Raw genomic sequence first — 22,424 nt, forward strand, 5'->3', positions numbered from 1 at the left:
GAATTGTCTATTAGAATAGGACTTTAAAATTGTCAAAAATAGACCAGAATTGGTATAATGGCAATGAGCCAATTTTGGGGTATTACACTTCCTTCCTTTCTCTCTATCTTGTCAACTAGACTTATGCTTCTTTAGAACTTGTAACCAAATCTCATACTACACATCCAATGATCCCTTATATCACTTACATGCATTTAAGATCAAAGAACCCACTATCCAAATGATCTCCGTATTATTCCTTGAAGAATAATAGAACTAAAATGTACTTCCTTCCTTTCTCTCTATCCTATCAACTAGACTTCATCTTCTTTAGAACTTGTAACCAAATCTCATACTACACATCCAATGATCCCTTAGATCACTTACATGCATTTAGTAAGCATTCTGCTCCTTTTTACACTATGCACTAATACTTTCCACTTGATCCTCTAATCCAAGTTCACATCACAAGAAAGGAAAACAAATTTCCTTTATACCATATCTTCATAATAATTCCTTGAGTTGCCCTTGAGGATTTCCCAATTAATTAAAATAAAATAATCAATTAATTCATAATTACAATAACACTATTAGCTCACAGTCTATTCAAAACTTCACATGTGTGAAATCATCTCTTGCACACATGTTGGCATCACCATACAATTGATCTCTATCACTATGTAACTGCACATCTCTTTATTACATCTCAGATGAAAGATATTGATAGATCATTAGAACTCTGTTTTTCAATAGTTTTTTTTGCACTGCTTCTAGTAAATCAAGTGTAAACTCCATACACCATTGACTCACACTTAGTCCTCTTAACCATGTCATCAAGGAAACCTCATGAACATGGCCTCCACTACATATACTAGGATTACTAACTACTATTCTTCCAATCTTAATAGAATTACTACTATGTTGACATCAATGAAAAATATAGTCATGAATGCAATATATCAATACTCTTCAATGCTTAGGATACTCCCCCAATGTAGTATCATCAACATTCATGCTAACAATCTCCCCCTTTGGCATTGATGGAAACATAGATAAAAAAACATCTAAGTTCCAAGAATACCAAATTGTTTCTGCTATTGCTATCATCTTCTTAAATCCTCTTCATCAATCTAAAATCTTCTTGCTGCTAGTCATGAGTTGTTCATGGTGAACAAATTACAACACTTTTCTAGCTACATATCCTTCCCATAGAGCTATCCTTCTATGCATTATCATATTCTTTTGTGCACTAACATATTCTTTTGTGCACTTACATATTCTTCTACACACTTACATGAATATTTCTAAATCTCCCTAAAGAAATAACACTCCTGCATTGACATATCAATAGGTGCCTCTTCCATATTTTCTCTCCCCATTTCCCAGGAGATGTTTTTCATGTACACATTCTTTCCCCCATTGACATCAATGTCAAAGGTATCAATATAAGTACACAATACTTGTTCAAAATCTTTCAATCAGCTCAAGTTCCCAAAGACACTAATTAATACAAAAATACCAAGAGTCCTCAATAACTTAGTACATACTAGATACTCCCCCATTTAGGAAACATCAACATTTAGTCTAGTCTAACCATAGTGCTCTATACTGCTAGACTGATGCACTCCTTGCATCATCTTCTCTGAAGTAGATAGGGGCATAACCCCTAGCACATACCTCTTAGGTACTAAAAGTAACTTTAGGGAAAGGTTTCGTAAAGATATCTACAATATGATCTTTAGTACTTACTCCAACCTTATCTCTTTATTTTTTGCCTCCTCTTTTAAATTATGATACTTTGTGGATATGTGCTTTGTCTTAAAATGCAATACTAGATTCTTAGACATACTTATTGTACTTGTGTTATCAGAGTAAATAGTAATAGGTTCTATAAACTCAATCCCAATATCCTTCAATATTTGTTTCATCCAAATAACTTGATTACAATTATATTTTTTTGTACATACTCTTCCTCAGCTATACTCTCAAATATATAGTCTTGTTTCTTGCTCAAACAAGAAACTAATATTTCTACAAGAAAGAATGCTCCACCATTGGTGCTCTTTTTGTCATCTATACTACTTGTCCAATTTGCATTAGTATATGTAAACAAGGTGAAATCATTTTATCTATCATAGCAAATTCCATAATTAGATGTACCCTTCAAATATCTAAATATCCTCATTAATGCTACATAAACATACTCTTTAGGATTAGCTTGAAATCTTGCTACAATTCCAACTACATTTGCTATATCTGGTCTGGTATGAGTTAGATATTGTAATCCTCCAATCATAGATCTATACTTCTTCTACTCAACTGTAGGCGTTTCATCTTTACTAGATAACTTGAGACTAGTTATCATGGGTGTAAAATAGATTTGTAACTTTCTAAACCAAATCTTTTCAAAAAATATTTTAGATACTTGGTTTCTGAAATAAATATCCCATCTTTTTTCTGTGCAATCTGCAATCCTAGGAAAAACTTCATTTCTCCTATCATGCTGATGCAGGAGCATCCAGAGGTATAAGGGCAATCCTGTGTCACCCAAAAAAATGTACTTAGGCTTAGTTTCTATTTCATGTATTTTCATTTTTGGATACCCATTTGGGTCAAATAAAGCTTCCAACTCTCATAGTTCCATTATTAGTGTACTGGGTTAGAGTTTTTAATCAGCTTGGGATATGTGTAAATGCTAAAAAATAGGAGTATTTAATTGAGCCCTAATTTTGGTGAACTAGAAGGTGTAAATTGGTCAGATGATTTTCATTGTAATTTAGAGCATTCCAGAAAAAGAATAAGGTCAAAAGGCCCCACGATTTGAAAGTTATTGCAATTTTTTAGTTTTTGGAGACATTCTAAGAATGCTTCAAAGTTAGGTTAGGGGCATTAAATGACCTCAAATAGGGCCAATAATGGGGGATGAGTGAAGCTTTTCCATAGGGCTATAGAGTGCTTCAAGAGCTTTCTAAAAATGTAAATAGTTCGTCAATCGGGGCTACAGTTCAAAAGTTATGCCTCCTAGAAGTTCAGTTACCATTTCTGGATTCTTCTAATTTTGTGCCAACTTCTAATGTGACTTCTAGAGCCTTCTATTTGGTCGGTGGACACCAACTAGCACTTTCTAGAATGTATTCCTAATCCTTAACCCTCTAAGGTCTATTTAAGGACATTTCTAGCATTGTAAAAGGCAGTTCAGAGTGGAGTTTGAGAGAAGGTACCGGGAGAAGAATTTATCTCCAAATTTATGCTATTGTAAGCCCTTAGGGCATGTTTTGGAGTCTGTTTCTCTACACTAAGTGTACTAGCATATTTTCACAGTTAATAAAATTTTCCCTTTCCTGTTGTGTCCATTCTGTGCTTGGGTTCTGTCTCCATCACATGCTCATTTCAAATTCATTTTTCATCTCCTTAGCAAACTTATCACTTTCTTTATCATTTCCTCTAAATATTATGTCATCCAAAAATATTATAATGATAAATAAACCATCATCAATTTTTCTCAAATACAAATTACCACCTATTGTACCTTTAATAAATCCAAGCTTAGAAAAATACCTATCCAACCTTGCATACCAAGTTCTAGGTGCTTGCTTTAGACCATACAATGCTTTCTTTAATTTGATAACAAATTCTTTTCTTTTCGTTACAGGGAATCCATTAGGTTGCTCAATGTAGACTTCTTATTCAAGTTATCCATTTTGAAAAGCTAACTTGACATCCATTTGATAACCTTGAAATTCTTACTTGTTTCTTCCATTCTTTCCATAGGTGCATATGTTTGTTCATAACCTATGCCTTCTTGCTATGAGTAACCTTTGCAAACAAGTCTGACCTTGTTTCTCACAACCTCTCCTTTCTCATTCATCTTATTTTTGAATATCCACTTGGTTCCAATAACATTTTTGTCTTTAGGTCTAGGAACTAATTCCCATGTCTTATTCTTCACAATCTCATCTAATTCTTCATGCATTGCTTTCATCCAATGATCATCCTTACATGTCTCATTTGTGTTCTTAGGTTCCACTTGAGAAATTAGACATAATTCCTCAATCACTCTATTCTTGGTCATCACACCTTTATCCTTGCTCCCAATTATCTATGAGTTGACATCTCAACTCTTATCTCTTCTCTATGCTCAATAGATACATCATTTTGCAAGTCATTGTTAGTCTAAAAAAGAAGTTCAATATTCTATCAAAAAATTCTAGAATTATCTTTTTCTTCATCATAATTATAATCTACCATCTTCTCTTTAGTGCCAAACTTTTCATCAATTCTTACATCAGTGCATTCAATTATTATCTTAGTTCTATAGTTGAAACATATATATATGCTTTACTTTTTAATCAGTAACCAAGAAACATACCTTCATCACTTCTAGGATCAAACTTACCAATATCATCATCTCTCTTTATGTAACACTTACTCCAAAATATTATAAAATACTTGACTGATGGTGAATGACCAAACCATAACTCATAAGGTGTCTTGTTCATACTTTTTTGATATGTACTCTATTCAGAGTATATACTACAGTGTTAACTACTTCTCTCTAAAATGTCTTTGAGACATCATTCTCAAATGACATTACTCTTGCTACTTTTCTAAAATGTCTTTGAGACATCATTCTCAAATAACATCGCTCTTGCTACTTTTTCCACTATCTTATTCCTTCTTTAAGTAATCCCATTCTATTAAGGTGTTCTAGGTGAAGATAATTGTCTTTTGATTCCATTCTCTTCATGAAACATGTTAAACTCTTTAGAGGCAAACTCTCCTTCTCTATTTGATCTCAAACATTTAATCTTGACACTAGAATCATTTTGAACTCTATTGTTAAATATCTTTAATTTCTTAAAAGCTTTAGACTTCTCTTTAAGAAATTCTACCCACATCATCCTAGTGAAATCATCAACAAAAATCATAAAGTACCTTTCAATGTAGAATATTCTGGTTCTTGTAAGACTAGTCAGATCTATGTGAACAATCTCCAATTTCTCTATAGTAGAGAACTTCTTGCTAGGAAAAGACACTTTTCTCGGCTTAGCTAAAATGCATTCCTTGCAGACAACATTAGTAGGCTTAATAATCTTAGGTAGGCCTCTCACTGCAAATGTATTACTAACCTTCACAATTTTATCAAAGTTTACATGATAGAACCTTCTATGCCATAACCAACTATTTTCAACCCTTGTAACCAAAAATGTTATTTCAATAGGATTCAAATGAAATGCTTTATCTTCAAGTCTAGTTCTAGTACCAATTAGATTACCATCTTTATCTTTGATAATACAAGTCTTCTCTATAAACTACAACATATATCCCTTGTCTACCAATTGTCCAACACTTAACAAATTATGTTTCAAACTGTTAACATAGTAAACATCATCAGTATTAGTTTTACCATCAAGAGTAATAAATCCAATCCATGTGATATGACAAGATGCATTGTTACCAAATCTAACAACATCTCCATCATGATTTATGAACTTGACAAATTATTTCATATCAACAGTGATGTGACGTGAACATCCACTATCAATTATGCAATATGATTTCTTCTCAACTTCGGTAACTAGAGCTATCTCTTCTCTAATTTCTCTATCAAGATTATCTTCCTTAATGTCCACAAATCCTAATTCACCATCACTTTCACTCTAATATTTTTCATTAGATTCTTCATCCTCATTAGCATATTAACAATTTCTATCATTATCTCTTCTAGGATTAAATTTTTCACTAAACATTTTCTCTCTTTTAGGACACTTAGATGCATAATGACCATATTCATCACACACCCAACACTTAAAGATTTTCTTACCATATTTCTCTCTTCTTACTAGAAGGGCTATTCCTTCTTCAATCTTTTTATATACTTCAGATCTGCTACTACTGGAAAAGTTTCCTCTTGTGATTGTACTTCTTGATAGATTAGGTCAAATGTTTAGAGCACTGAAAGCTATTCAACTCTAACTAATTCTCTAGACTATCTCATTTCTACTTCTATGGATTCTAATATGTAAAAGCATAAACTTGTGTCACCTTTTATAAAGAAACATGATATCAGAATGTGATAGTTCAACATTAATGACAAAAAAAATGGTATTTGTGTTTAAATTATGAAGATGATGTAAGTTGATGAAATGTATAGAATTGGATTAGTTTTATGCCTGTAATTTTTCTAATTTTTTTGAGTAAGAATTTATTCATTTTATTTTATTTTGAAGTCCCTTTTTCAACTGTAAAAAATATAGGGTGTATTTCCTGTCAAACAAGTATATGCAAATCATCTTTTTTTGTTTTGATTTGAAAATATCTTATAGATGACATGTATAGCTAGTGAACGAAAAAAGAAAAAAAGATTTTTGATGTATATTTTCTTTGTTATAAGTACTCAAGTTTGACCTTATCAGAATCCAATAGTTTTTTTGTCTTGTCAAAACTTCCCTATCAAATCTATACCTTCTTGAAAAAAAATTACATATTCATGAAGAGGATTCTCTCATCTAGAGATAAATATAATTTTTTAATATTTTTGATATGATTTACTATTTTTTTTCCTTTTTTGAGGGAGAATCTTCTGAAATGTTAAAATATCAACTTATAATATTTTGAGATTATAACATATTATAACTAATCAAAACACTCAAAAATTTATATAATGATGATATTGAATCTAAGATCTATAAAAGTGTATTTTTAGTTTTTGAAAAAAATTGAGTTTTGATAGAGAAATGAGATTTGACTAAAACAAGTTTTGGTATCATAAACAGTGACATAGATCTATACTTTTACCCAACTTGCAATATTTCCTTTATGAAATTTTTGGTTCAGGACATTACTACTTAAATCATCTAAGTTGTTTTCTTGAATGGTGGTGATAAAATTTTCAAGATCTTCCATATAACCTCATCATCTTGTTTAGTTCTACCAAGATATCAAATACCTACAACAATTTTTGATATTCTACCAACATAACTTCTTATGGATTCATCTTCCATCATCTTAGCATCTTGAAATGCACAAATCTAATTTTGCAATTTCATTCTTTTTGGATGATCATCATCTTCAAAAATAACTTCTAATTATTTGATTGTATTCATTCTTTGGAAGAGCTAACAATAGAGCTTTTCTAGCTCTCATGTCACACATGAACAAATCTCTTTCTCCCTCAATAAATTCCTCTAGCTTTGACTCTTCAATAATTACCTTCTTAGCTTTTGTCAAAAGCCAATATCCTAGACCCATGCATAGTAGATGAGTCATCATCTTTTCCTTCCAACTATCATAGTTGGCCCCATTAAATCTTGGACTATCCTTCTCAAACATATTCACCATTGATCTCCCAAAGAAGTTAAGACTTATCTTTAAGGTCCTAAGACTCTGATACCAATTTTTAGAATATATAGTCCACTAATATAATTTGGGGGGGGGGTGGGTGAGTCAGCTATAGAACTATTATCAAAATCATTCTCTTTAAACAATCTTAACCATATGAGTAATGTTAAATAAAACCACAATAAGATACTCATGCACAATTAACACCATATATGTTAACTAGGAAAACCCTTGATCAGAGAGAAAGCCCTAGTGGGGATGGTACCCACAAGATGATGTACTAATTTAAATATTTCTTATTAAAGGATAGATGCTATTAAGAGTCTGTTACAACATTCAGTACATATGAGTCCCTATTAGGAGACTTTGAATCCTTGTTAGGAGATTCCAACTCTATTAGGAGTTGTGCCAATCCTATTAGGAGTTGTGAAAGATAGCTGAACCCATTGCTCAAATAGCTTCAAGGTTAAGATCAAAGAACCCACTATGCAAATGATCTCTTTCTTATTCCTTGTAGAATAATAGAACTAAAATGTACTTCCTTCTTCTATCTCTATCTTATCAACTAGACTTCTACTACTTCAAATCTTGTAACCATATCTCATACTATGGATCCAATGATCCCTTAGATTGCTTACACACATTTACTAAGCATTCTTCTCCTTTTCACATTGCGCACTAATACTTAGCATTCCACTTGATCCTCTAATCTAAGTTCACATCACAAGCAAGGAATTTTTTTTTTCTATATATTGTATCTTCATTATAATTCCTTGAGTCGGCCTTGAGGCTTTCCTAATTAATTAAAATAAGATAATTAATTAATTCACAATTACAATAGCATTGTCAGCTTATAGTCTATACAAAACTTCACATTTGTGAAACCATGTCTTACACACATGCTAGTGCCACCATAAGATTGACCTCTATCACTATGTAATTGTGCATCTCTTTATTACATCTTAGATGAAAGATAGCGATAGATCATCAGAACACTATTTCCCAATACTTTATTTCTGCACTACTTCTAGTAAATCAAGTGTAATTTCCATACACCACTGACCCAAACTTAGTCTTCTTAACCATGTCATTAGGGCATTCAAATTTTGAACCATCACACCATTGCAAGTGGTTAAGGACAATATGAGGTCAGAGTTGTGAAGGTCTGAGAGACAACAATAGTTAAGTTAAATAGTTATCACATGATCACTTGGGTTAAAAGCATCACATGAATGATAGTTATGAAGAAGCAACATAGATTTAAAATTTTGAAAATAGATTGATACAAGTACGATAAATGTGTATCAACCATTATTTTGTCACTAATGTCAAACCTACTACTTGGTGGTAAGAGAATTTCTTATATGATTTAAGTACTTGTTGGAAATATAGGATAGGCTAGGTTACTAAGAGGGGAGGGGTGAATCAAGAACCAATAAAACTTATTCTTATTTCACCAATTAATACTTCATATATATTTTGATCTAATTGCATGCATGAAAAAATAAAAGCATTAAAACATTCATAACACTTTGACATAGGATATGATGACCCAAAAACCTTCCAAATAGAAAGTAAAACTAAGGTGGGATGATACCCACAAGCTTTAATACTATAGTATAAAGTTGGTTGGTTAAGGCCTACAATTGATCACTTCTAATGATCTTCCCTATTAGGAGCTATAAGGACTACTAGGTCCACCTTTCTAAAGGATTTATAAAACATACAATGAAGTATGCATTCGGTAAAGAGATTTGGAAAAGACTGTTAAGTCTACCTTGTGAAAGGATTTAACTATTCCACCTCTTAGGATGAAGTAGTGGCCTATCTCTAATCTACAACTTTGATTTGCTAGTTGAGATTCTTTTGAAGTGTAATGATCACCTTGTTGTGATAGATAAATCTTTGCTACTTCTTATACTACTTGTAGCCTTCTTAATTCACACTTCTATTCTTATTATATTTTCATCATATACTCTTCTATCTCACTTTTGGATATGATACAATACATTACATATATACCAATCCAAATCATAATTCATCAAAGTCAGCTACGATACAAGTTTCACCCAAATACACAAGGTTGGCCCAATTGTTGGTACTGAGGTTTTGAAGACAAACTTGATGAGGTTCTGATACTCGAAAACCATTGTCATCATTCAACATCATCATGCTCTCAATAGAAATAGAAGCTTGGTTCATACTAATCAATTCCAAGTAGATTGAACTCAATCAATATTGGTGACTCAATGAACATTATAAAACTCAACATATAAACTAAATCACTTAGTTGATGCTACAAGACTCGTTCAATATTGACACTGTGAGCATGATATAAAATGAATCATTTGGTTGTTGACACTTCCTAGCTCATCCAATACTTGATTCATATCAGTGATGTTGTGAACTCGGTAAACATTGGAAACCATGATTTTCACTATTCAACTTGGTAAATACTATGAAGCTTGATTTGCATTGATACTCATCAACTCAGTAGATAATACTTGGTGCAAACTAAACTCTAATTTAAGAACTTGGTGGCAACTAAATTACTTGGTTAACACTATAAAATATAAGATAATCCTGGTTACTACTAACCATTTGACTAAGTGTGAGTCACTAATAAAAAAACTTGACCATAATGTCAATAGTACTATCATTTGTTTTATTGATGAAGAGGATTTGATAAAATGAGCTAACAATAACACATAGAGGAAAGGTTGAGTTATGATATGAAAATAAGTACACGAATTATTAAGATAGTGATATTATAGTGCATTAATAATCTACTTAAGGTTACAAAGGTTGGTTACACTAGGTAAGTTTAGAAGAACAAGTTAAACAAAGTTTGTTTACCAAGCTTGACCAAGTGGACAGTAGGTGCCAAGAAAAGTTAGTGCAAGCTAAGTAGAAAATTAGTTAGATCTGAGAAAAGTCAATTTTAGTGTAAGCTAAGTGAAATCATGTAAGTCAAGTAAAGTTTAGTTGATGTTGAGCACCAGTAAATTTAGTTCATGTCAAGTGTTTTAACAGTTGATGCCAAGCAACATAGTATATGTCAAGCATTAGAAGCTAGTTAGTGTTGAGTGTTAGCATTATGAGAAAGAATGAGAATTTGATGAATTTGAGCCAACAAGTTTGATTTCATGGATTTTGTGAACCATGTGGAAGATAATATCAATGAGCTAGTGGTACAAAATTCATGGTGAACCATTTTGAGGTGAATTTAAAGAGGATTGAAGGAGAAGTTTCTAGAAGGAAATGAAATAAAATGAGGGGTAGATTCATTGAATCCTACCTAATTTGACCTAACCCTAAAATGAATGATGGAGGATGAATGATAAAATATCTCAATTCTCTATTTATAGAGATGGTTGGTCAAAAGCAAAGGTTATCATGTTCAAGAACCTAAGGAAGACAAGGAGTCTAGGGTATTGCTTCATTCAGTAACCTAAGAGAAGAAAATGCATTGGAAAAAAAAGAAAGAAGGCTTGAGAGTATGGATTCTTGAAGGGTGAACAAGATATTGGAGCTAAAGTGTATGAAAACCAAGTAGAATGGAGGACTAAAACATAGATCTGTAATCTACAAATGAAATTGTAAGTTATTGTTAGATCAAGTCTTATTGTTACTCTCTAATCATTGTATCATTCTGGGGTAAATCCTTTGGATTAAAGTTGACCTAATAGTCATTTTTAAATCCTTTAATCAAGTGACATTCCAAGTGAATGATCTAAATTCCTCTAACAAGGCTCACTTCTAATGGGGTGATTGAAATCCTTTAACCAGGTCACATTTAATAGTGTGCATTGTAACCTTTAATAGAGTTGGCCTTTCACAGGACATCACTTCAAAAGAGTGATAATGAGTAGCATGTTACTGGTGCTTTTTCCAAAATTGGGGTTCCACATTAAATAATTGTGTCAAATGTGTTATTGAATATGTTATGTTTCATGTTTACATTTCTACAAATTATTTTGACAGTAACCTACAAGTTTAAGTGATTGCATAATCTATTGGATGCATGCATGATGAAAATGTTTTATGGATATGGGTTCACTAAGTTGTCAAAAGTTTTAATTGTACATCTAGACCTTGGATAACTGATTTACCCCCCAAGTTATTCTAAATAATTCCAACATTAAATAAGGAGGATTGCTAGGTTTTAATCATGATTATTGATTTGAGATCGACAGTGAGAATTAAAAATTATGTTATTATTGAGATAAGAATTATATGGATTTGGCACTAACAAAAGAATATGAAGGAAATGAAGATTTTCACAAGGTTTTTGAAGCTACATGAAGATAAATAGTCACCACGTGTTTTCAAAGGTGCCATGAGATCAAGATCATCACTAGGAAAGATGCCACATGCCCATACCATGTTCCTGATTACATATTTTTATGTTTTATTCATATTTTCTTTCTATTATGTGAATGTTTCCCTATTAGCATTGAGGAATGATAGAGAACTATAAATTTAATTTCTGATGATAATGAAAGGGTTGGAAAACTTGATAGTGAATTGGCTTTGTAATTCCATTTACCTAATTTTCTCTTTATGTTTTGTTGCCTGTTCAATTCATAGACTAGTTCTACATTGAGAGTTGAAGGAAAATTACATGTGATTCTATGATCACCCCATAGATTCCATTTTATTATTGTATTTATAGTATAGGTAATTACATTTACTTTTTTCACATGCAATTCTACTTCTCCTCTTATTTTGTCTATGGCATGTTAAAAGTAGTTTAATTGGAAATTGAAGAATAAATGTGTATGAATCTATTAGTAACTTTTTGGATTCTATTTCACCTAAGTCTAATAGTTAAAGAAATTTCATTTTCCCTCATGCACATCTCTTCAAGTCCTTTCCTATTCTTCATTTAGATGATTAATTTGTATTTAGAATAGGAGTAAGGGTCAGAAAATTTTACAAAAATCTAATATAGTCATTCCATTAGGTGTGATAGGTTGTCCCAACCCATTTTTACTGAATGGTTTATGTCTACAAGAAATTTGGTTAGTCTTTACTCCTCTTAGATTATGAGTTTATCTATCATAAAATTTTGATCTAAGAAAGACATATTTATTGCATATCATTACCAGTCCTAAGGTAGTTGTACCTTGTAATTAAGAGGGTAGTGATAGAACACATACACTAACCTATTTGTTGGTGACATCCTTTTATTTTTCCAAAATATTGGGTACTAAAAGAGTTAGGTTATAAACCCTAATAGGAGAGCAAATCGTTAACCAACAAGCTTAGAAGATTTTTTGTTTTTGTCAAATGTTTGAGACTTTTTAGTCTCTTGTTGTATTACAACATAGATAGAATTGGAAAGATTAAAGGATGATTCATTGGTCTTAGGAGCATCCACTACTCCATCATTGACAACATACTTGGTTTTATTCCAAGGTTCATTCTTGTCTTTTCTATTTCCATTGACATTTTTATCTTTTTTCAACACAATATCACCTTTTCTAACAACAACATCCTCAATGCAGTATACACTTTTGACCATTTTATTGAATGATGTTAACAACTATTTCCTAAGGTCATAATAGAGTTTAGGTATGAGTGTATTGAAAATAATGTCAATCTTCTCAGTGTCAGCGATTTGTCAAGGTTACCTAGAGTGTAAAGATCTCCATCATTGGAGGTATGTGGAAAAAGGTTCACCTTGTTTTTGTTTAATGTTGTAGAAGTCCAACATAGTGATGGGATTTTTAATGTTATAAGTGTTAGAGTGGGGTTCTCATTACACCAAAAGACTAATCTATCAATGCCAGATATAACCACTCAACTTATAGTATAGGAGGTGGTTAAGCCCTTATTATAAATCTTGAAGGGAGTGCTTAACAAATTTCCAACAATCTCCCCATCAGCATTACCTGAGGGTCTAAGAATTTGAACCTATGACCAAGCTTTGATACCACTTGTTAGAGCGGGGTTTTCATTACACCAAAAGATTGATCTATCAATGTCCAATACAACCACTTAACTTATAGTACAAGAGGAGGTTAAACCCTCATCATGAATCCCAAGGGGAGTGCTAAAAAAATTTCTATCAATAAGAATAGTGTTGGTTAAATCATTATACAAGTTCATCAAATGAATTAAGATGAGGTGATAGTTTCATGAACCATTCTATAGCTTGGCCTCTCAAGCTCCTAGGAAATAACCTCATAAGGTAAGTGTCTTCATGCATAAAGTCCATGCTAAGAGCATAGAAGTGCCTTAAATGATCATGAGGATTTCCATTTCCATCATATTTATTATATTTAGGAACCTTGTTATCCATAGTAAATGGAATCATGTAAAGACTTCTATCAAAAGGAAGAGCACATATCAATTCAACAAAAGAGATCTTGGGTTGTTGCTTGGATGCTTGCAATTAAGTGAGTTTATTTTTACATTCTTCCATTTACTCTCTCAAGATCTCAACTTCAGTAGGTTCTCATTTTTGGATGATTCTTTGCAGACCAAAATCCTAAAGGAGTTTCTATGCCTTAGCTATCATGTATTGAAAATATTGGTCCCCATTTTGTTCCAAGGGTTTGAGAATTATCCTTTGGGTGACCTTGTCTTGTGAAATCTCATGAGGTCTTCATGGTTTCATCATTGGTCTTACTTTTATGATGTGACTGTGAGTGTCTAGGTGGTGAAGGAAAAGCTCATGCATTTACTCTAGGAGTTCTAGGAGGTGTGTCATTTCCATGATTGTCACCAATAGGAATATTCTCAAAAGGATTTCTATGGTAAAAATGCCTATTTTAAGTGTTATGTGCATAAGCATTAGCCTTAGCTTGATGATAGGATATTTCTCTAGTGGCCATGCATATGGCCTCTTGGAGTCTTTCCTTTTCTAGATGTGCTTGTTCTTCTAATTAGTGTTTCCACTCTTTAGGATGCATGGTGAGTGACACACTATCTTTAGCCCTAGGTGTATTAGAGGTTGTATCCAATAGGTTCTCAAAGATATCGAGCAAGTTATGCCAAGTATTAGCCACTTGCCTCTTATTAGAGATAGGTTCCTCCACATAAGGTTGTCCACGAGGAGACCTAGCTGGAGTTTCCAATTGTTCAAAGATGAGAGAAGGATGACTACCTTTAATGACTTGGAACCTAGTTGAAACTAAAATGTAAGGGTATGTCTTTTCTAATAAGATGAGGTAAGGAATTTTAGATTTGAAGCTCTTAAGGTCAAGAGAAATCAGTTGTCAAAGATACAAATCAATAAGTGACTTTTCAAGAGTACTCAAGAATTTATAGCACCAATGAATCTAGCCAAGAGAGTGAGTAAGAAGCTCAATAGAAAGTAGCTATCATAGAAAGGTAACCAAATTTTGACAAGTGAGCATTGGCAATAGTTTGAGATCACATTTAACAAACTAGATCCATCTTTTCAACTTATAATAGTGCCTAATATGAATATTTTTGATCATATTTAGGTAGGATGAAGTGAAAACACCCTAAAATAGCTAAGATGCAATTTTGACTCTATTTTGGAAGTAGCAAAGACCAAACAATATTTCTCAAAGAAGCAAGCAATATTTGATCAACAAGATATATAATAAGATAGAATTTACAGTAGTTGTGTGATACTTTTGTTCCAGATGATAGTTTTCCTTAAGGAGTGCGATAAACTTTACAACTAGGATAAAATACAATTGATAATAGTAGTGTGATACTTTGACAGACATGAAATATTGTGAGATATTTCTCAAAAGGTCATGCTATTAAGGGCCAGTAAACTATGAAAAATTTAGTTTGAAGCTTGAAAATCCTATGTTTTGGGCTAATTTTTCAAAAGTTTCAGACTAGAGGGTAGTGTAGACAGTATAGGACATCAATTTATAGAAGAAAGTAACATGGTTTGAAAATAGTAAGGGCAATTAACATGTCTCAAACGGTTAGACAAGGGACAAAGAAACCTTGCCAATACACAATTGGGATATCAAAAGAAAAATTTCTATGAATGTTAACAAAATTGTTTATTGTTAAAGAATGTTTATATAGGTCTAGCACATTAAAAAACACATGCCAAGTAGTATTACCTAAGGTCACTGTTTATTATTCAACAACTTGGACCACACTTGATGCCCCTTCACCTCACACCAAGTGGTTACCCATGAGAGATATTAGCTTTGTCGTGGAGATGACATTAGTAAAACCAAGGGGACACCAATAGTGAGTGTAAAATCTTGGGGTGATTTAGGTACTCCACTTGGATTGGTCCTTGCACCAAGATGTTAAGCATAAAAATAAGGTAGCTTCTAATCTAAGTTGTTTAGAAAGGGCTTTCATTTGTATCACTCCTCTTGCACCCAATTACGGGACACCTTGCCTTGAGGAAATTAATGGACCTTGTGGTCACAAGAGTACCTTAAGCATTTTTTCTTAGCATTTTTCTTATGGTCCCAATCCCACAAGTACTCACAGTAAGCAAATAAAAGCACTACATCTACCAAGGTTTTGTGTCCTTGATAGCCTTGAGTTTATAGTGGGTCAGAATAGCCAAGTTTTTTTGTCCCCACTTGGGTCATTCCTATTGACTGGTCAAGAGTAGGCCCTCTAAAGGATTCTAAACTATTCAAAATGGATCCACTCTTGGAGGTCAAGATTTATGATTCACCACAAGGGTAAAGAGAATACTTTTCTACCATCAAGATATCCTAATTGCAATTTTTAATGTGCCTATGAAAGATGAACAATTGGTAATATTGCTACACATGAAAATAAGGGAAATACAAACACTTGTTTGTTTGTTTGTTTTTATGGTTTTAGGTAGTCCTGCAATCAACCATTAATAGCCTTTTTAAATTTGAAGCTTTGACATGCATTCTATTTAAAACAATTTTGAAAGTGTTTAGAGCATCCCTACAAGCAAAAATGCTAGTCCAACAAGAAGGTTAGTCCAAAAATAAGGTAAAACCCACAATAAAACCTCTATTAGACAATAGTAAACCCAAGAAATCTAAAAAAAGAATATCAAAGATCCAAAAATGACAAAATAACTCAAACAATAACAATTTCCAAGTTGGGCAATAGTTTTCCTACTGATAGAATATCATATAATACTTTTTAGTATAGAGGTATGCTACTTCTATTCTATGTGATATTTTTCCCTATAGTTGTGTGATAGAACTTTATATACTAGTGTGATAGAGTCCTAAGGGAGTTGTACCTTGTAATTCAGAGGGTAGTGATAGAGCATATACACTAACCCATTTTTTAGTGACATCCTTTTATTTCTCCAAAACATTGGGTATTAAAAGAGTCAGGCTATAAACTATAATAAGAGAACAAACTGTTAACAACACAATCATAAGTCATGTCATACTATCTATACACACCTACGCACTGGGTATAAATCATCATGAAAATGCCATAGTACTATCCTCAATTGCATATGAGCTAACTCTCCATGATTCATCTGTACACATCACATCTTCTCTCTGTATTGCCATAAACTGTCTAACACTTAGACAATTGTCAATTTCTAAATGAAAAAATGAAATGTTGAATATATGTTGCCATAAATGATAAAAATCAATACATCTATCTAACAATATTTCCAATAATCTCCCCCTCTGGCATTGATGACAACATTTGGGAAAATTGGTTAAGTTCAAAAATGGTGTCACACATAATAAAAAACAAATCAAAGTAACTATACAAAATTTCCTTCAAAACATAACCAATTATTCATGTTTTGATGGATCATTACACTCCTTATATCCATTGAAAATAATTGTGTATTGTGTATTATCTTTGATGTTACACAAAATGTCATATATTTTCTAGTTGGTGTATGTCAAGCTCACTTAGGCATTGAAGATAGTTTCCTATGTCTGCTAAGCATTCTAGAGTTTTCCAACTTCAGAAGATAGTGTCTACCGAGTTCATTCAGGTGACAAAGAGAAGTTCATAGAAATTGAGTGTTAACCAAGCTCACTTAGTTAATGAAAGAAATTTTGAATGGAACCAATGTTAACCAAGTTGACTCAGTTACAAAAGAAAGTTTGTAAAGATGCAATGTTAACTGATTTCACTTGGTTAACATAGGAACAATTTTTTTGAGTTAGTGTCTACCAAGTAGGTTCAACTAATGATGGATTTTCTTATTTTAATATATTGAGTTTAATAGATTTATTTTTTGGTTCTAGCTGACTGAGGAAATAAATATTAATTATTTTAAGCTATATTCAAGCCAACTTGACAATACATAAGATATAAATATAAGGTCAAGTTGAGAATTGAATGTGTGCAAGTGAATGGAAGAATAGAAGATGATAAGAGGAAACAAATTAGAAGGATAAGAATAATATCCTTGTGGAGATGCAATGATACATTCAATTAGAAAGGATCAAGTATACAAGTTAGAATTAAGTTTTGTAATTAGAAATTTAGTTGCATCAGAAATTAGGTCATCTCATTGTTACTCTCTAACCATTGTAGTAATGATGTAAATCTCTTAATAGAGTTGGATTAACAGTGATTTGTAAATCCTCTAACAAGGTGGCATTTCTAGATTTAAGGTTTAAAGTCCTCTAACAAGGCCACTCCTAATAGGTTGATTAAATCCTCTAATAAAGATACACCTAATAGTGTGTTTTGTAACCTTTAACAGGGGTGGCTCCTAATAGGGCTCATTTTACAATTGGTGGTTTTTCCCAAATTGGGTTTCCATGTTAAAATCTTGGTGTCACTTGTGTTCATGCTATTTATTTTACATGTATGCAACTAAGTAAGGTTAATCACAGATAATATCTTAAGATTTGCATGTTCAGTATTTGCTGAGGTATAGCTATTATTATAGTGATTACTAAGTTACAACATATTATCACTATTAATCGAGTGCCTATGTGTTTACTAAGAATCAATATTTTCAGTAGTGTTTATATTTTATGTTGACATCTAAGGGATATAGTGTTTATTTTAGTGGTAACTAACTCATCCCTCCCCTCTCAATTATTCCTCTTATATTTCCAACAATCAGTCTCAAAGATTTTGGTGCTTGTAGAGAAGGTTTCAAGGACCTAAGCTAAAGATCAAGATGTCTTATAGAACAGATATTCTCAACCTAAATAGAGATAACTTCAAGGCATGGAAGAAACTTATAAAGTTGTACCTAGAAAACATCAGTGATTTAGGTTTGTAATATCTAGAAAATGCTTACAAGGATCCTATTGGAACATTGACTATAGTACAAATTGTTGAAAAGAAAAATCATAACATTATGATGATTGACATTGCATAGACTCTTAACTATGTTGAATTTGATGAGGTCAAAGGATGTGCTACTGCTCATGACATGTGGACCAAACTAAAGGATATCTATGGATGTGATGATAATGTGAAAAGATCTAAGGAAGAAAGCTTGAGAGGTTAGTTTGGTTAGATAAAGATGAGAGAGGATGAAAACATTGTAAAATATGTTGAGAGAATCAAAGCTAGTGTTAGTGCTATCAAATCCTATGGAGGAACAATTGAAGATATGAAAATGGTAAGCAAGGTAATCAAAACCCTTCTTCCTATCTATATAATCAGAGTTTCTGCTATTTTTGAGGCCTCACCCTGACCCGTCATAGCATAGATATTTTATTTACATTTTTATATTTGAGACTTTGATATTTTGATAGCTATTTGAGACTTAGATGGATAGTGGATTATTTTATCTATTGATTTTGATACTTTAGTTGTGTTTTACATTTATGATATGCATTAAGAACCTGATATTGTGTATGGAATGATTGAACACATATGGATGCATTTTTATGACATGATACTATTAGATTATAATGAGATGCATAATGTTAATTTTATTATGATGATTTATGATATGTAGATAAATAATTATGATATGCAGATAAATGTTAATTTTATTATGATGACTTATATATGCAAATTTTGATATTTTAACATTTCAAACTGTAGGCGTACTTCCAATCCCTCAATTTTTAATCTTCAAAAGTCATCTTTCATGAAAATAAATTCCCTTAATGTGTCTCAGAATTTTTCTAACATGTTCTTATGAGGTTGAATTGGTTTGGAGATCCAAAATGCAAATTTCCAACTTTGATCACTTCAAGATTAGATTGGGATTTGCAACAAAATAAAGCTTTGAAAATGCTCTGGTTAAATATGATAAGGACACTCCAGTAGATGGGAGAAGGTAGCAGCCATGGTGCTCAAAAAAAGAGCCATGCATGTTAGGAAGCACTGTAAAGATCTTGAAGACAATGTTAAAGTCATTGAAGCTGGTCTAGTTGATGTTAGAGCCATCATTTTTTGTTGGCACATAGCTCATTTCACATCCTAATAAGGTTGATAAAGGTGGAGAAGATGCACTATTTGTTAGTAGCTATAATGGGGGCATTCTTTCCATTGCTGATGGTGTTTCTAGTTGGGTTGATGAAAATGTAGATCCAACTATTTTTCCAAAGGAACTAATGGCTAACATATCATATATCCTTGATGACAAGGTGAATGGCAATCCCCAATCTCTACTACAAAAGGTACATGCAAAAGATCGCTCGACTAGTTCAGCTACAGTAATTGTTGCAATGTTGGAAAAACATGGGACACTTAAAATTGTAAATGTTGGAGATTGTGGACTCCATATCTTTTCAAAAGGCCATGTAATATTTGTTACATCTCCACAAGAACATTACTTTGATTACCCTTTCCAGTTGAGCTCTGAGATTGTTGGCTAGACATATAAAGATGCAATGGTGTACAACACTGATATAATGGAGGGCGACATTGTTATCCTGGGATCAGATGGGCTTTTTGATAATGTTTTTGACCATGAAATAAAGAGTGTGGTTAGTAGGTATCAAGGTTCTGATGCATAATTTGTTAAAAAAGCAACACATGCATTAGCAGATCTTGCAAGCACACATGGAAGGGATAGAACATTTGAGTCACCTTACTATTTGGAGGCTAGAACACAAGGATATGATATTCTAGTGTGGAAGAAGCTATTCAGAATGAAATTTACAATCTTCTTGTCTTGCAGAAGGAAAGTTGGATGATATTATTGTGATAGTGGGGATGGTGGTTAATGCATGAGCCCTTTTCATAGAACCCAATCTAATTTTACTTGATGAAGCCACTAATCACCTTGATCTACGTGCAATTTTATGGCTAGCAATATATCTTTTAAAATTGTCAAAAACTATAATTGTCATCTCACATGCAAGAGAATTTTTGAACATGGTGGTTACAGTTATTTTACATTTACATGGACAAAAGCTAATAGCTTACAAGGATGACTGATACATTTGAGAGAATTTGAGATGAGTGTCTTCGTAATCAGCAAAAGATTTTGAATCAAATGAGCATACAAGGGCTATCATGTAGGCTTTCACTGACAAGTTTTGTTACAATGCTAAAAGAGCATAACCTATTTAATCAGGAATTAAGGTAGTATGACTGATATTTAAAGTGAAACTAGTTGACATTGATACTTTGCATTGGATCATGTTGGTGATGTAGATGTCATCTTCAATGATCCTAACTACAAGTTTTAATTTCCAACCCTTGAGGATAGACCAAGTACTCCTATCATTAGATTCTAGGCTCGAGGTAGTTCAATCAACCACAAATTTCAACTTTTCAACCTTAAGAATTATAGAGATTAGAAATGTTCATGGTCTTATAGATGTTCTAATCGAGATGCTAAATGCTTTGGATCTGAAATGAAAAGAGGGTCTTAAGCATAAAGTAATTGTAGATCTTGTGGAATAGTGCCATTCTTACAAATAGCAAGTGGCACAACTTGTGAATATAATAACAGATGAAGAACTTCATGGTCAAGGTCTAGCTTTGAATGATGATCTTGAGCATATTCTTGCTAAGCACCCTGCAAAGGAATTGAGCTTTGAATTCATCCAATAGTGCCCATAATCCCAGAGATATAAGTTGATCGACAGTGGAAGCTTGCAAGATCACGAGAGTCATGGATCCCATTTGGCATAAAGGTGAACTCTAGATTAAATCGTGAGCATTAACTCATGGAGATAAATGGTGGTCATGAGATCTAGTCACAATGCAATCAGAACTCTTGGATCCAATAACAAGAAGCCACTTATCATTTAATGTGAAGTAGTTGCAGGCCATAAAGAAGTTAACGAGGAAAAAAATCTCATAGTTCCCATAATCCCACTAAGGTCCTAGTCATCATGAGATAATATTGAGTGTTGATGCATCTTATGAGGTAAAGTGATCATCTGGGAACAGCTAAGATGGGGAACTAATAAAAGAAGGCTAGATGGGTTTGATTATAACATAAGGTGATACTTTAGATGGATTCTTAGCCATTGATGCAGCTCGACCTATGGTTCAATTTAGGTTTCAGAAAAAAACTTGAAAGTCTTCACCAAAAATAATGATCTAATTACTCATGAATTCATGCCATTGCAAATCGTGAAACCACAAAGAATGATCAATGACTCCAGCTGGTGATGGGATAGGGTCTCAAACACTAAACTTGAGCAAGGATGGCTATGAAGATTTCAACATATAGAACGTTGATGTTAAAGACTCAAAATAATAGTTTTAATCATCATTCATACATGAATCGACACCAAGTTCTGTCTATGGGATGGAAGACAAAGCATGGACGTTGTGACAGATAGGTCATGATCAAAATGTTTGACCAAATGATAGTTGCTTTGGTTTGTTATTACATCTGCTCATAGTGAAGTTTTGGAAGATTTCTTTTGCAAAGAAGAGACTATATTGTGAAGACACATATAAAATAGAGGATATGAAGAATTGAGTGGTCACTTGTTCATTTTGATAGTTAGATAGTGAATCCCCTTACAATGTTTCTTTACCCATATTGAAGAAGCCCGATTTATGAATTAACACTTGAGTTGATGATGAAGCCGAATAAATATATATATTTAGTTCATGGTGTCCAGCTGCATAATGAAGATCATGATTCAGAAATCAGGTAGAATAGATTTATATACACCCAAAATCATTGACTATATGATAACGGGGTAAGTTATTGCTAGGCAAAGCCAAAAGACTGAAAATGGAATTGGACAGGTGTCATTTGCATTAAAAAGAGCATTCCTCAACAT

At 32.7% G+C, this 22,424-nt stretch overlaps 1 pseudogene; it reads left to right on the forward strand.

Annotated features, from left to right (window-relative positions):
- Positions 1–19,601: 19,601 nt before the first annotated feature.
- On the forward strand, positions 19,602–20,403 carry LOC149579961 (putative protein phosphatase 2C 26 pseudogene; annotated as a pseudogene).
- Positions 20,404–22,424: the final 2,021 nt, after the last annotated feature.

The sequence above is a fragment of the Cupressus sempervirens genome, chromosome 1, assembly GCF_028749045.1.
Source record: "Cupressus sempervirens isolate cs-2001-9-10 chromosome 1, ASM2874904v1, whole genome shotgun sequence".
In the NCBI taxonomy this organism is placed as follows: Eukaryota; Viridiplantae; Streptophyta; class Pinopsida; order Cupressales; family Cupressaceae; genus Cupressus; species Cupressus sempervirens.